Genomic DNA, 9,714 nt, shown 5'->3' with positions numbered 1-9,714 from the left:
TGACTTTATGAATTGACACACATGTCCATCATGTCCTTTAAATTCACAACAATGTCTCATTATTAGTGCATTATTTGATGGATAAATCAACCAGGAAGAATAACAGATTTTGGGTGAATTTTCAGTTTTATAAGTTGTATATGTTTTTTTTACAGTGTGGTCTCTTATTACTGAGTGGAATCCAGGTTGTAACTTCCCACTTTAAACCACTAAGGGGAGACAGTGTACACTGTGAGGTTACAGCAGGGCCAATTTAAGAGGTTCAATCCAATCAGAGCTATTCTCCGTCAGGTGGTCAGCTTTTTTGTTTTGGACTGTAGTGAAGTAAAACAAATTAGAGTCTATCTTTCTCATCCAATCACCGATTATAATTGCCTCAAAATGTAGCGGAGCAGAAGTATAAAGTTACATAAAATGGAAAAATACTCAAGTTAAGTAGTAGGCCTATCACCATTTTTAATTAAGTACTTGAGTAAATGTACTCAGTTATATCCCACCACTGCTACGTACATGGCAAATATTGTACTTTTTCTCCACTACCTGACAGCTTTAGTTTCTTTCCAGGTCAATATTTAACATTAAAAACATGATCAATCTAAAATGATTCGGCATTTTCTTTTAAACTAAACCTCACAACAGTCTATAAAATAGTTAAAACCAGCCCTATCTTTACAACATTAAAATGCTGCTAAATAATCCAATAAAATATTTGGAATATATATATTCCAAATAATTCCATATAACATGTCAGAAAGTGACATCAAAGTAAAAGCTTGAAGAGATCAAAGTGTGATCTGTGTGTATAAATAAATTAGCACTTTAGGAAGGAAGTGAGGTTATGATGTTTGAGCTTGATTCTGACCAACAGTCCACTCTGTCCTCTACAGCCTTTAAAGACTGGTGAGTTATTGCTTTATTATAATTTCTTTAGATTTGTAAAAATGCAGTCATTGTAAAGACATACATACTTATACGATCATTCAATAATATTTTCTGATTCCAGGATTTGAGATTACAACAGTCATGTTGTTGACAGAAACTCTGTGTTTCATCCTGTACATATCAGGTAGGAATGACTGTTTATCCCCCTATTTAACCCTCCTGTTATGTTCTTTCTCAGGAACAGCATTATTGTTCATGGGTCAATTTGACCCGGGGCATGTTTAATTATCCATATATATATAATTATCCATATATATCCACATATTATCCAAAATGTCAGAAACTAAAAAATCCCAATGAACATTGTCTATATTTCATTAATAACTCTATTATTCAAATATATATATATATATATATATGAGTGGGTCCATTCTGCATAAAAAGTACTTTTACTTTTGATAGCCTACTTTAAGTACATTTTGATGCTGATACTTTTGTACTTTTACTTGAATGCAGGACTTTTAACAGAAACTAAGTCTTAGTAAGGGATCTGAATACTTTCCCCCCCACCACTGGTACTTAGTTAGATTCTACCACAGCCCTGGATGATGGTGAAAAGATTGAACAAAATGTGAAACTATTCATTAAACTTCCCTTTGCATACACAGCACCGCGTCTCGCCTTTCTCCGGCAGTGTGTGTCACATAGTTTATAGCTCATAGCGCAACACAACTCAGACTATCGTGAGAGTCAACAGCTGGCAGAGGAAGTTGGATCTCCATTCTGGCATCTCTCTCTCTCTCTCTCTCTCTCTCTCTCTCTCCCTCCCTCTCTCTCTCCTATACCCTGCCAGTGTCTCTCCACCCCCTCTCTCTCCCAGCCAGCCAGCCTGTTCCCTCCTCTCCGCCGCTGGAAGCTCAGTTGACCAGCGTCGCAACTGGGCGATGCGCCTCCGAGCAGAGTGGCGGATTTTGACATTCACATCGCTGCCTGCATCCTCACATCTGAGTGACATTTAGTTGGTGATTTCCTCAGCGTGCGTTAGTGTCGTTTCAAGAAAAACAAATTTACAGGACAAAGCTTTCGGTTCCATCTGAAAACTGACCACTCGCAACAGGCATTTTTTTTCACCCTCTTGAACGACCCCCCTGTGGGAGGATTTGCTTTCAAAATACTTTTATTTTGAAACCAGCCGAAGACATCTGATAACTTAATCAAAGATGGTACGGGAAACACCAGGCACACTCGCTTGATTTTGGTCATTTGTGTCCTCAGTTTGTGTCAGTTGGAGGCTCGAAGCATCTTAAGAGAGACTACAGAGAGCAGAGGAGGCTGTTTAACGACCACAGGCTGTTCAAAGGTAAATTCAAGACAATTGATTAAATCTTCTTTATTCTAACAAAAAGACCAAACTAACAATCTCTCTGTTAAAATGTTTACTATTACTGTGCTGTTCAGATATGAGTTTATTGCCCCTTAGTGAGATTTCATTGTTTTATTACATAGTTTGGGACTGTTTGAGTGGAGCCTGTGCATAAAATGATACATACAATATAAACAGTCTCAGATATACAGTGTTTAACAAGCACTGTATATCTGTATCATTTATTAGACCACAGATGTCCTAAATTAACAGCATTAGTAATAACCAAAATTATTTTTTAAGGTTTCTGTAATGCTTAATACACCAGTACGTGAAAGCTCTTTAACCAAAATTATATTTAAAAATATTTTTTTTTTGAAAAATAATTATTATTGTTATCCATTAAATTTCAAGTATACTGATTTACAAAAAAAAAAGTAAAAAGTAAAAATGAGTTTTAGTGGTTGAATGTTCTGCTTGATTCATTTCTGGCTCAAATCTGGGTATAAAATCGTGAATTCAGTTTTTTATTTGCCAAATAAATAACAATAACATTTTAGTATTGAACAAGATTTTGAAAGATTTCTAAAATATTTATGTTTTGTCATTTTTATGACAGGTGCTCTAATAAATTTGTTAAGCACTGTATTTATTTATTTATTTATTTATTTAATATTTATTTCAAGCATCATAGCTGAAACTTATTTGCAATGCCAGTCCCTACAAATATATATAAAACATAAATCTCAACAACATGCACATCATTTGTATAACTGTTCCATAGTAGGCCCATATAGTCTGCATTGTTCATGTGTGTGTGTGTGTGTAGTGTGCAAAAAGCTGTAGAGTGTACAACTTAACACTGTTGAAATGTCATAATTCAAGTTAATGAAGACAAACTTATACATTTAAACTTAGTTATGATTTGAAAGAAAAGTGGCCAGAAAACCCCAACAAAAAACAACAACCCCAACAACCTCAAACAACAAAAATCCCCAGGGAATTCCCCAGGGGTCTATCCTGGGCCCCCAGTTATTCTTCTTATATATTGGGTATAAAAAATCAAACAAAGTAGAGCATATTTGCTGCTTTTCTTTTGCTGAAATGACAACAACCTGACATTATAGAGTTTTAGACTATTATTTAATGATATCAAGGTCCAGACCCGCACTAGAGGTCAAGAAAGCTTCACAGGGGAGAAAGATAACTTTAAAAATTGCATTATTGCATTGTCCAGTTTATCAGTTGTTCTGTACTGTTATTATTATGCTCTGAATATACAACATCATATGAAATATATGTCACTGAGTCAGGGGTGGCCAGTTAGCTTAATTATTGAAAAGGGGAAATATTCGTAAAGTTACAAAAAATCTGATGTTTTAACTCAAACTACAATCTTTCTCTTACCTCATTCATATGGTTTTGATCACACCAAACTTTAAATTTTACTGCTCGTGTGTCTTTAATGTGGGTGCCAGGTCGGGCTGGGCGACATGGTCAAAATCATCTTTTCTCAGTATAGGTGATTTCATATCTCAATACCAATATATAGCCTATCACAGTATATCATGTTTTCTGGTTATTCAGTTAATAAAAAAATAGTCTTTATAAAATAACCACATGGTTAAGAATATTTTTGTGAATTTACTTGACTACTTTACTACTACTTTACTAAAAATGTAAATATTGCTATAACACAGTTCAGCCACTGGGTTTTTGACATTGCAATAGAAACAATATTAAAAAATGTAAATTACATAGTTTTGATTATATATACGGACTTATTGCCAAACTATTGCAATTGTTTTTTTCAACTTGATGTTGAGGTTGTTGTGCATCACGATATTTCAATATATGATTTCATTATGATATTATTCCACTGAAAGACAATAAATTATTTTATTAAGTTATTACCCAGCCTAGATCAACAAGATGCACTTAAAGGGACATTTTACCCTGACATGCAACCTATTTTGTTGCTTAGATATCACTATCTGTCAGTAGCATTTGTGGTCACTAGATGCCAATTTCTGTATGATATTGCAGTGATCCAAAGTGTGACCATAGTGTATGAGATACAAGCTGACAAGCTTGTAAAGGCAGAGCAAAAACCTCTTAAAACCTCTTAGTTGATACACAGACAAGCACAAACTACACCTCAGAGTCCCAAGTGAAACAAGGCAGAGAAAATACTTTTACCTCCCTTGTTTTTTTTTCTACCAGTTTGTGTCATCTCATCACACAAGTCCTCCACCCCCATGACACAACTGGCCTTCACTGATCATAGATTCTCATCCTCCATCAGAGATGATATGCCAGCTCCACTGATTTATTTAAACTGATACTCAACGGGGTCCCAAGAGGCAAGGCAGGTTTAGGAAGTGACCAATGGGTGTGTCATCTCCACTCAAACCCCTTCCTTAATTTTCAGAGATGCATCATGGTGGTCAGGGCAAAGAGTTTTAGAGAATTTGAGGTTTTTTCGTGTGACGGCAGCAATGTGCAGGTTGCAGGCTCGTTGCATCATGCTGTTCTCTAAAGGTTGGACTGACGCTTGTGGATGGATTTTTAAAAGAAGGCCCCGGAGCCAAGCAAACTCTTTTCCTGTTGTTGTTGGGCGCGTCTGCCCCGGAGCCCACTTCCACCCACTCTGTCTGCTGCAGGGTGGGAGTGTTGCTCATACATATGGCACATATGAGTGTTTGTGTGTGTATGCATGTATATATGAGTGCTAAAATAGTGTTGTTGTAGAAAGGAAGGAAGGAGAATTAGTAAGGAACTGTGAAAAAAGGAAGAGAAATAAGAAAGGAATTGAGGAAAAGAGAGTGGGAAGAAACTTCAGGTAGGAAGAGAAAAAGGAGAAATAAAGAAACATGTTAAGGAGAGAAATAAATGGGAAAATGGAGTAAAGGGCAGGTAGCCAAAGAAAGCAAAGGAGGCAAAAGAAAGCAAAAAGGATGAAGGACGGCGCCCTGGTGGCCTGGGGGTTCATGGCGCCGACCAACTGCAAAGTCAAAAACACCTTGTTTTATATCAACTCTCTAGGAAAGGCACACAATGCCTAAAAAGAGAAGACAAACAAAGAAGAAGAAGAAGAAGAAGAAGAAGAAGCAGGAGGAGTGTAGATGCAGGAATGTAAGATCTAATCTAAGAAATAATGAAAAACTGAAAAAGTAAAGTGGAGTAAGTAAAGGAAAAAGCGAAGAAATCAAATAATAGAAGATAAAGGGAATGATGGAAGCAAGCAAGGTAGGAGGGAAATAGAAGACAGAAAGTAGAGGAAAACACACTGAAGAGGAAAAGAAAATTGTACAGAAAAGAAAAGAAATAAGTTGAAGGAAGCAAGAGTAAGCCAAAACGAGAGAGAGAAAGCAAATGATGATAAGGAGAGAAGTCAAATAAAAGTGTGAAATAAAAATGAAAGTCAATTTAAAAAAGGTAAAATAGGTAGGTAGAATAGGTGAAGGAAGCTAAGTAGTAAAGAGAGAGAAAATGTAGGATTAAATATGATATTAAAGAGGTGACGGAAGCAAAGTTGAAGAAAAACGTTGAGGAAGCAAACAGTCAGTAAGAAAAAAATGAAAATGAAAAGGGCAGTAAACGGCAAGGAGGAATGAAAAAACAGAAAATTTAGCAGAAGAAAAAGAAGGAACTGGAAAAGTGCACTCAGTTGGGAGCAGATCTCCAGCAGGCAGAGCTCTGATCCGAACTCCTCTCAGAAAACAAGCATTTTAAAAGTTGTTTGCTTGCGGTCTTGTGGACAGGCCAGACCAGACAAAGCATGAATTCAAAAGTTTTACACATTGGCATCATAATGCAGTTATGTCTGCATCCTTTTAATTTGTCTGTTGCAATTTAATAATGGCAAAACCTGTTAATTTTGGTGCATACTGCTGTATTAGCGGCAGTCAGCATAATCCAGATTGTACTGAACTCCATTGAGAAAACATGCATTTTAAAAGTTATTTGCTTGCCGTCTTGCAGACAGACTTATCAAAGACTTTTACACATCTGCGTCATGTTGTAGTTATTTTGGCATACTTTTGATCCATTTCTTGCAATGAAGGCACCGCAAAATCAGTTCATTTTGGGTATGAGAAATGAAAAGCATGAAGTTCTGTGATGCACAATGATGCATAGGTGCAGCAGAGCGGTCACACCTTGATTGGAAGGTTGGTGGTTCAATTCTTTGCAGTCTCTATATCAAGTATCCTGTACTAAACCCCAAATCGATGAGGTTTATCTTCGAGTAAATGGGAACTTACTAACTTAACTTGCAATCTTGTGCTGCAGCTTATCCCCGACCAGGAAAGACCCCAATAAACAATGATGGTATATATATCGTTGTAGCGTAAAAGCACTTTGAGTGGTTGCTATGACTAGAACAGCGCTATACAGACACGGTCCATTAACCAAAGACCGAAATGTGGCCTGCAGTAGACTAGCTAAGGCTTGTTTTTAGCTTAGCCGATTGTCGGAAAAGTCTTTGCACATAACTGGAGCAGCTGTTGGGACCACTACCGGCCAAAGGAGTGAGGAGTCGGTAGTCAATGATGGTATTAAACAATCAATAAAACAGGTTTAACAAAAATAACGAATCTGCGCATAGCAAGGGGATCTTTCAGCATCAAGTCATAAATGTGCAAAACAAATCTAAGTGTGATTGCTCCAGTAGCCTCGTATGAGAGACTAGCTGTAGACATGCAGAGAGACAGATGGAGTCACGCACTCATGCACGCAGGCAAATGCTTGATCCTCTCCAGGCTTAGGCCAGAAGGCAGGAAGAAAGAGAAAGAAAAAAATAAGGAAAGAGAGACATGAAACGAAAAACAAAGTGACAGCTAAAGAAGAAAGAAGGTAAAGTAAGTTTAAAAAAAGCAGCTTGAGTGAAGTAAAGATGGACCACAATCAAAACTGATGGTGTATGTAGAGTGGAGGAGACCTGCGATGACTTTCCTCTCCTTGGACCTCCAGCCCTCCTGTGATCCTCAACCTGAGACCCCCCACTGAAGCCCCCCGTGTGGCTGCTGGCCTCGACCCTCTGTTGTCTCCATACTTTGCCTGCTGTTTGCACATGATGGGTTCAGTGGGTTCAGCCCAGCTATAAAAGCACCACTCCCCCATTTTTCTCCCCTGCAGCAGAGGCAGGAGTTCGCAGGCCTCATATGGGAGGAGGGCAGAAGTTGGTGGTGCCTCCCCTGGTTCTCCTCTGTTATATAAATCTTTAAGACTCTCCTCTCCTCTCCTCTCCTCTCCTCTCCTCTCCTCTCCTCTCCTCTCCTCTCCTCTCCTCTCCTCTCCTCTCTCGCTTGGCTCGTCGACTGGTTGTGGTATCGTTTTTGGGCCCAGCCCTGGACTAGACATTCATTTTTCTCCTCTTAGTTTCTAACCACTAACTAACCACTGGCTCCCTGCATCTCCTCCCCCTCCTCCTCCATCTGAGGAATGTCTTATTCACCTCCTCTCTCTGTCTTCCTTTCTTCGTTTCTTACATGCTAAAAGCTCACATGCATCCGTGCCAACATCTGCAAATCAACAGACAAATGTACACACATGCTTTGAGCACACATAGCTTTGCCAACACGCTGACACAATACAGTAAACACACAGACGTGCACACACACAATCTGACACACAAAAGGCCCCCCCATCAGTATGTGCCGACCACCTGTGAGGGTACACACACATCCATAAACCTCCCTTTCTTCTCCCTCTCTTTTCCATTATCCTCCTGAGAGCCCAGCGCCGGGGCCTTTACTTCCAAACCAAACATAGACCAAATTCCGCAAACCCCACCCCGACACCCCCCCTCCATCACTCCCCCACTGCCTCTCTCCCCCTTCTTATTCTCTCCCCTCCCTCCCTCCCTCCCTCCCTTCCTCCCACTCGCTCTCTTTCTCTTTGCTCTGTGTTTGAGGAAGGAGGCAAACGAAATGTTGGCCTCCACGTAAAGAGACCAGACAAAAAGAAGGAGAGAATCGTGAGCAGAGAAAGAGAGGAAGAAATGGATAGAGAGAAAATAAAAGATGTCTTGGCAAGGAAAGGGAATTATGATTGTAAAGAGGGATCAAGTGCCATGGCAGATGGGCGTAGGATCAGAAATCGCTCCTAGATGTGGACTACAATGGATAGACTGTTAGCTTATTTCCCTTCTAATGTCATCACTCTCTTTTCCTCATGGTGTCTTTAATGTTGTTGACCCATTGCTTTGTTGTGAGCCTCAACAAGTTTTTAACTACATTAGGGGCTGCAGCCACCATAGCCAGAGCTTCCTCCTCAGCTGTGGAAAAGGGCCTTGCTGCACCCAATTATAATTCTGCTATAGAGGAACAAATGCTACGACTTTTTATAACAATCCCAATCTTTTTGGTCGAAGCTAAGTCCCGGATGCAGCAGCAGAACTCCTGCAAAAAATATAGCAGAGAAAGCAGAAGGGGGGTCAATTAGTGTGCTGTAATGAAGTATGTGACAAAATTAGCTGAGTTTAAGAAGCGAGAATACGCTATCAAACTTGTCGGCAACCGAAAATTTGCAGCATGTGAGTCAAGCAGGAGGCCGGACGGCAAGCTGACGTCTGAAGCCTGCTCGTCAGATGGCAGATCTGACCGTCTAACTCAAGTAATAATAACGACAGCCCAACCAAAATGTGCGTCTCAAAGTTTTACCTCTACAACTTTTAGTGGAGGGGATCTGGCATAGATTCGATAAAACGTGCTAAAAAATATACATTTAGTGTGCTTCTTTATTAGCTAATGATCAGCATGGTAAAACAATACACTGCCCATTTTTATAGTGGCATTTAAATGTTTTTTATTGATAACAAAGTGTGATAAACCCGCTTGATTTCCCAACTTAGCATACGCAATAACACACATGATTTTCCACCATGTGTCCTAGCGGTGGAGATGGTCCCAACGCAGCTCTGCAGCACGACACTATTCGTTGAAACGAGTAAAAAAAATTTTCAAGTGGCATGCTCTTCTACATGGAGACCAGTGACTAACAGACCCATAATGTCTGATAGCATTAAAACATTATTAATTCTTCCTGCTCAACTCTCTGCTGACTTTTTTCCAGCTCATTACTCTGTTATTTGATGGAGCCTTTCTCCTCTCTCTCCCTCTTTGTTTCTCCACTGAGAATGAGAGGAGCGGCCTACAGTACAGCTGGGATTGGTTATTATTTACTGGCTTGGCACACACACACGCACACACACACACACACACACACACATATACACACATACACGCAGTGGAAACAAATTGGGTGAATCTGCTCTGCACGTAGGAATGTGAGGCGCATGTGTTTGTGTGTTTTAGGTCTGGATGACAGAGCTGAGGGAATGAAAGAGGGATGGATAGAAAAGAAAGAAATTAAAGAGAAAGACAAAACAGACAGACAGAGAAGGAAAATGAAAGAGAGATTGATTTCTGGGATGCAGACTGCTCTTGGCCTCGTCTGGCTCGCCT

At 39.5% G+C, this 9,714-nt stretch overlaps 1 protein-coding gene across 1 annotated transcript in view; it reads left to right on the top strand.

Annotated features, from left to right (window-relative positions):
- The first annotated feature begins 1,762 nt into the window (after positions 1-1,762).
- The window catches only part of LOC131974694 (zinc finger protein GLIS2-like), a 33,887-nt gene continuing 25,935 nt past the window's right edge, over positions 1,763-9,714 (top strand). Inside the window, exon 1 of the mRNA XM_059337117.1 lies at positions 1,763-2,242. The gene's annotated coding sequence lies outside the window, so the exon portion shown is untranslated. The remainder of the gene's footprint in view (positions 2,243-9,714) is intronic.

This window comes from Centropristis striata, chromosome 1 (genome assembly GCF_030273125.1).
Source record: "Centropristis striata isolate RG_2023a ecotype Rhode Island chromosome 1, C.striata_1.0, whole genome shotgun sequence".
In the NCBI taxonomy this organism is placed as follows: Eukaryota; Metazoa; Chordata; class Actinopteri; order Perciformes; family Serranidae; genus Centropristis; species Centropristis striata.
This window is presented reverse-complemented; position numbering and strand designations above follow the sequence as displayed.